Source organism: Emys orbicularis, chromosome 14, assembly GCF_028017835.1.
Source record: "Emys orbicularis isolate rEmyOrb1 chromosome 14, rEmyOrb1.hap1, whole genome shotgun sequence".
Taxonomy (NCBI): Eukaryota; Metazoa; Chordata; order Testudines; family Emydidae; genus Emys; species Emys orbicularis.
The window spans coordinates 3,389,491-3,396,623 of NC_088696.1; positions in this window are offsets into that span (position 1 = coordinate 3,389,491).

The window sequence follows — 7,133 nt, forward strand, 5'->3', positions numbered from 1 at the left end:
GGCTCATTTCTCTCCCCGTTACAAGTTGGTGCCTTATTTCCCTCGTGTTCTGCCTTTAGCCCATTGGGGTCTGACACCTTCTCCCCATGCCGGCACTTACAGCCCACGAGCCCGTCACCTCTTCACGGCCTCTGCTGCTCGAACCAGACTCGGGGCAGGCCTGCGCTCTGGGTACCAGCGGGGGAAGCTGCAGGGAGGCCAGGCCAGGCCCCAGCCGCAGGAATTTGCCAGAAAGCAGCTGCCCGTTCCCCTGCGCCCAGATCGCGGGTTCCTTCTACCGCTCAGCAAGTCAAGAACCGAAACAGCTCCAGGTGATGAGTTTGAAGCCCTCCCCCACCCAGAGCCAGCCCTAGCCGCAGGGCCTGACCTTCAGCCTCCTCCTCCTCCTCTAACTTGTTGTCCTCGTGGTTGCCAGGGGAGCCCCCAGGCCTTCGGCAGGGCGTGATCCAGCTCCCATGACAAGAGCAGGGCAGAGATGGGATCTCTCGCCCCAGGGGTCGGTCTGAGCTTCCAAGTGCAGTGCAGGCCACGTGGGGAGCCCGCCCCCAGCCCAAACGCCCTTCCCCCAAAGAAGGGACCCGATCCTGGAGGCCCCTGGCCTCAAGGCGGGAGAGGACGTAGCGGCACCAGCCATGGGTTTGGTTAGGGCTCAATAGCGCCCTGCCATCAGCTCTGAGACCAGGGTCCTCACACACAAACCTTGGCCAGGCTACTCCGCACTCCAGCCCCGCTGCAGCTACCGCAGGGGTCCCCAACCCTTCTCAGTCCTGACCCACAAAATGGCTGGACAGCGGCTACCATCCCCCACCATCCATCCTGTTCCCGGCTGGCTCTGAGTGCCGCACGTAGCAAGTCTGCTGCCCTGCGTCTCTCCCTCCAGCCAGACGACATGCTGCATTACCCCGGCAGAGAACGTGCTCCCGGAGTTAAGGCCTATGGCATGATGCATACGCGCCAGGGGGCAGAGTTAAGGTTACACACACAATCTGAATGCTGTCATTTCCAGGAACATTATCAAGGCCCACCCCCGGGCCTCCCTCCCCAATACCAAGGGCAGGCCTAGCAGAGAAAGCGCACACAGGCTCTCTGCTGCCCTTCGTTTGCCAAAGCCTTCCCCATCTAGAATGAGAGCTAGCAAAGGACGTCAAAGAAAATACTGGCCTGGCCCCCCGCCGCCCCTCACTTAGCTCTGCTATGGCTCCATTCCCACACCCCACCACTCACAGCCCATTGCTCCACTGCCCTCCAGCTGCCTCTGCCCCTCAGCTCCTCTCCCCACCTCCCATGCTAGCCGCCAGGGAAGCTGGAGTCCTGCGCCTGCTCTCCAACGCCCTGGTGCACGGTGTGAGCACGCCAGCATGGTGCTCTTCCTGCTATAGCGCGCCAAGCAGGAGCTCCCATTCCACAGGGCCTTTCGCTGCTGTGTCCCTCCCAGGGCTGGGGATAAAGGCGAGTGTGTTTGGGCGGGGGAGGGACGTGGCCCAGCTGATTGTCATGTGCCTTTGGGTTCTTGTTGATGCCTGAAGCGGCAAATCTGCCAGAGAGGAATTGAAATATTATCCAGCGGCTGATTCCTGCTGCTGTTTCCAGGCCCAGCGGTGTCCGCCTCCTCCTCCTTCCCAACAGCCCTGTCTGGGCACATGGGGGCTGGCAGGCTCCAGGCAGCCATGGTGCATGGCAGGACCGGCATGCAGGGGACCCCTGCTCTAGGCGCAGCTCTGCCGCTGACACACGGTATCAGCCTGGCTCAGTTTCTCCCTCTGACATGGGGGGATGCTTCATCCATTAGGGGTTTGTGAAGTGCTTCGAGATCCCCCGGCAGAAGGTGCCAGAGAGGCCAGCGAGTTACTGACAAAGGTGGAAGCCCATGGCAGTACTGAGCTGCTCAGAGCTCACAGCGTGGTTCTCCCCTGGCCGTCACCACACCCAGCCATTCCCTTCCCAAGTACAGTTCTCATGCTGTCAACCCAGCTGCCAGGCGTCCCTTTGGTAGCTGCCCTGTGCCTGGAAGCATCTGAGGGCATCTTTGGAACAACATGGCTGCATGAGCCTTCATGGGCAGGAGGGGTTGGCTAGGCAGAGCTTGCCCTGTCCCTGCTGGGCGGGGGCGGGGGGGTTAGTAGTACTGTGAAGTAGAACAGGGGAAAGGAAGAGCCACCCCCATGCACTGTGAGGTGCCACCTACCAGCAGCACCTTGTCCAAAGCATTTTCATCCCGAGCTGCACCCGGTGGCCACTGGCCAACCCAACACGCCTGTCAAGGGGAGAGCAGCTCCCACAACACCTCCACTGGGGCATGGGCTGCAGAGAGAAGAGCCACTGTCCCCATCAGCCATCCAGGGCCATGGTAACACAGGAAAAGCTGAAGAGAGGAGTGGCAGACGGGATGGACTGCGGGGGCCCACAACCTGAGTCATGGCTGGTTTGGGCTCCCCATGAATGATGGGATGAATGATCTGGATGATGGGATGAATTGCACTCTCAGCAAGTTCGCAGATGACACTAAACTGGGGGGAGAGGTAGATACACGGGAGGATAGGGATAAGGTCCAGAGTGACCTAGACAAATTGGAGGATTGGACCAAAAGAAATCTGATGAGGTTCAACAAGGACAAGTGCAGGGTCCTGCACTTAGGAAGGAAGAATCCCATGCACTGCTACAGGCTGGGGACCGACTGGCTAAGCAGCACTTCTGCAGAAGAGGATCTGGGGATTACAGTGGACGAGAAGCTGGATATGAGTCAACAGTGTGCCCTCATTGCCAAGAAGGCCAACAGCATATTGGGCTGTATTAGTAGGAGCATTGCCAGCAGATCGAGGGAAGTGATTATTCCCCTCGATTCGACACTAGTGAGGCCACACCTGGAGTACTGTGTCCAGTTTTGGTCCCCCCATTACAGAATGGATGTGGACAAATAGAAGAGAGTCCAGCGGAGGGCAACGAAAATGATCAGGGGGCTGGGCCACATGATTTACAAGGAGAGGCTGAGGGAACTGGGGTTATTTAGTCTGCAGAAGAGAAGAATGAGGGGGGATTTGATATTCTTGTGGAAGCCGTCATCATCCACCGATTCCGCTGCAACTCTGCTTTCCTGCTGTCCTTCAGACGCCATACCACGGCGAGTATGGAGCTGGCTCAGCTCACCGCTGCTGTTGTGAGCATTGTAAATACCTCGCACATTATCCGGCAGTATGTGCAGAACCAGAACCTGCAAAAGCAGGCAAGGAGGTGACAGCGCGATCACGATAGTGATGAGGACATGGACACAGACTTCTCTCAAAGCACGGGCCCTGGCAATTTGGACATCATGGTCGTGATGGGGCAGGTTCATGCCGTGGAACGCCGACTTTGAGCCTGGGAAACAAACACAGATGGTGGGACCGCATAGTGTTGCGGGTCTGGGATGATTTCCAGTGGCTGCGAAACTTTCGCATGCGTAAGGGCACTTTCATGGAACTTTGTGACTTGCTTTCCCCTGCCCTGAAGCACAAGAATACCAAGATGAGAGCAGCCCTCACAGTTGAGAAGCGAGTGGTGATAGTCCTCTGGAAGCTTGCAACGCCAGACAGCTACCAGTCAGTCGGAATCAGTTTGGAGTGGGCAAATCTACTGTGGGGGCTGCTGTGATGCAAGTAGCCAAAGCAATCGCTGAGCTGCTGCTATCAAGGGTAGTGACTCTGGGAAATGTGCAGTTCATAGTGGATGGCTTTGCTGCAATGGGATTCCCTAAGTGTGATGGGACGATAGAACGCATATCCCTATCTTGGGAGCGGAGCACCAAGGCAGCCAGTACATAAACCGCAAGGGGTACTTTTCAATGGTGCTGCAAGCACTGGTGGATCACAAGGGATGTTTCACCGACATCAACGTGGGAGGGCTGGGAAAGGTACCTGATGCTCGCATCTTCAGGAACTCTGGTCTGTTTGAACAGCTGCAGGAAGGGACTTACTTCCCAGACCAGAAAATAACTGTTGGGGACATTGAAAAGTCTATAGTTATCCTTGGGGACCCAGTCTACCCCTTAATGCCATGGCTCATGAAGCCATACACAGGCACCCTGGACAGCAGTAGGAGCTGTTCAACTATAGGCTGAGCAAGTGCAGAATGGTGGTAGAATGTGCATGTGGACATTTAAAAGCGCGCTGGCGCAGTTTACTGACTTGGTTAGACCTCAGCGAAACCAATATTCCAATTGTTATTGCCGCTTGCTGTGTGCTCCACAATCTCTGTGAGAGTAAGGGGGAGACGTTTATGGCGGGTGGCAGGTTGAGACAAATCGCCTGGCCGCTGATTACGCGCAGCCAGACACCAGGGCAGTTAGAAGAGCACAGCAGGGCGTGCTGCGCATCAGAAAAGCTTTGAAAACCAGTTTCATGACTGGCCAGGCTACGGTGTGACAGTTCTGTTTCTTTCTCCTTGATGAAAACCTGCTCCCTTGGTTCACTCTACTTCCCTGTAAGCCAACTGCCCTCCCCCCTTCGATCGCCTCTTGCAGAGGCAATAAAGTCATTATTGCTTCAAAATCATGCATTCTTTATTAATTCATCACACAAATAGGGGGATAACTGCCAAGGTAGCCTGGGAGGGGTGGGTGACGAGGGAAGCACCGGGTGGGGTGGTGGAGGAGGGAAGGACAAGGCCACACTGCACTTCAAAACTTATTGAATGCCAGCCTTCTGTTGCTTGGGCAGTCCTCTGGGGTGGAGTGGTTGGGTACCTGGAGCCCTCCCCCCTCCTCACCCCGCGTTCCTGGGCGTCTGGGTGAGGAGGCTATGGAACTTGGGGAGGAGGGCAAGCGGTTACACAGGGGCTGCAGCAGTGGTCTGTGCTCTTGCTGCATTTCCTGCAGCTCCTCCAGATGCCGGAGCATATCGGTTTGATCCCTCAGTAGCCTCAGCATTGCATCCTGCCTGCTCTCATCGCGCTCGTTCCTCCTGTCCTCGCGTTCATTTTCTGCTTTTCTGGACTCTGACATTGTTTGCCTCCACGCATTCTGCTGAGCTCTTTCAGTGTGGGAGGACTGCATGAGCTCAGAGAACATTTCATCACAAGTGCGTTTTTTTCACCTTCTTATCTGCGCTAGCCTCTGGGACGGAGATGATAGGGGGAGCATTGAAACATTTGCAGCTGTGGGAGGGAAAAAAGGGAGAGTATTCTTTCAAAAGACATTTTAGAGAACAATGGGTAGACTCTTTCACGGTGAACCAAGCTGTTAACATTACATAGCACATGTGCTTTCGGTATAAGGTCGCATTTTGCCTCTTATATTGAGGGCCTGCCGGTTTGGTGTGCGAGATCACACACGCAGGTCCGGGCAACAGAATTCGGCTTGCAGGCAGCCACGGTAAGCCACAGTCTTTTGGCTTCTTCAACCTTCATAACATGTGGGAATGGTTTCAAACAGCAACGCCCTCCTTTCCCATACCAAGCACCCGTTGGGTTGGCCATTTAAAAGGAGGGGCTGTCCTGGCCGCGAATGCATCCCAAGTCTTCAGGGCAAATTAATCATTAAACACGCTTGCTTTTAAACCATGCATTATATTTACAAAGGTACACTCACCAGAGGTGCCTTCTCTGGCTTCATGGTCCGTGAGCCCGGGTTGGGAGGGTATTGGCTCCAGGGTGATAAACAGTTCCTGGCGGTCAGGGAGAATGGTTTCTCCGCTTGCGTGCTGTGCGCTATCCTCCTTCTCATCTTCCTCAGCCCCAAAATCCTCATCCCTGTTGCATGAGACTCCTCCCTTGCAGGTGTCCATGGACAGGGTGGGGTAGTGGTGGGGGCCCCCCCTAGAATTGCATGCAGCTCATCATAGAAGCGGCATGTCTGAGGCTCCGACCCGGAGTGGCCGTTTGCCTCTTTGGAAGGCTTGCCTGAGCTTCTTAATTTTCACACGGCACTGCTGCTGGTCCCTGTTGTAGCCTCTGTCCATCGTGGCCTTAGAGATTTTTTCAAATATTTTGGCATTTGGTCTTTTGGAACAGAGTTCTGATAGCACGGATTCCTCTCCCCATACAGCGATCAGATCCAGTACCTCCCATTCGGTCCATGCTGGAGCTCTTTTGCGATTCTAGGACTGCATGGTCACCTGTGCTGATCAATTCACCACGCTGGCCAAACAGGAAATGAAATTCAAAGTTCCTGGGGCATTTCCTGTCTACCTGGCCAGTGCATCTGAGTTGAGAGTGCTGTCCAGAGCGGTCACAATGGAGCACTCTGGGATAGCTCCCGGAGGCCAATACCGTCGAATTACATCCACACTACCCCAAATTCGACCTGGTGATGTCGATTTCAGCGCTAATCCCCTTGTAGGGGAGGAGTACAGAAATAGATTTTAAGAGCCCTTTAAGTTGACAAAAATGGCTTCATCATGTGGACGGGTCCAGGGTTAAATTGATCTAACGCTGCTAAATTCGACCTACACTCATAGTGTAGACGAGGCCCTAGAGAGGTGGTGGAATCTCCATCCTTAGAGGTTTTTAAGGCCTGGCTTGACAAAGCCCTGGCTGGGATGATTTAGTTGGGGATTGGTCCTGCCTTGAGCAGGGGGTTGGACTAGATGACCTGAGGGCCCTTCCAACCCTGATATTCTATGATTATATAGGGCCAGCCAGGGAGAGGCAGGGAAATGGAGAAGGAACTGAAGCTAAGGGAGAAGCACATTCCCCTCCCGCTGGCTGCAGCTCTCTGGACTCTAGCCAGCGCGGTGATACGCTGCAATAATATCTTCAGCTTTATCAATGGGGCCTTTGAGGCGCGGCTATAAATGGCCTCAGTCTGCTACTTCAAAGTGTGACTGGAACAACGCTGCAGCTACAGCATCTGCTGTGAGACGGGGGGGCAGCGTGCGGCTTCGGGCTCCCAGCAAGAGCCACTTGTCAGAACAAGACCTTCTGCTCTGCCTTGCCGTGCTACACATAGCCCCAGGGAACACTTCCCAGCACGGGCGCTTTGCTGGAGCCAAGCGGGGGCCCCTGGAAAAGAATCAGGAAATGGGGCCAAACCCAAGTGTGTGCAGGCAGGGGATCCCCAAGCCCCCAGAGGGGGGGATAATGGGCCTTTCCCTTCTCTCTAACCAGGCAATTATGGGCCTCCACCACCAGCAAAGCCGGTTGAGCTGAGCAGCACAGTATGA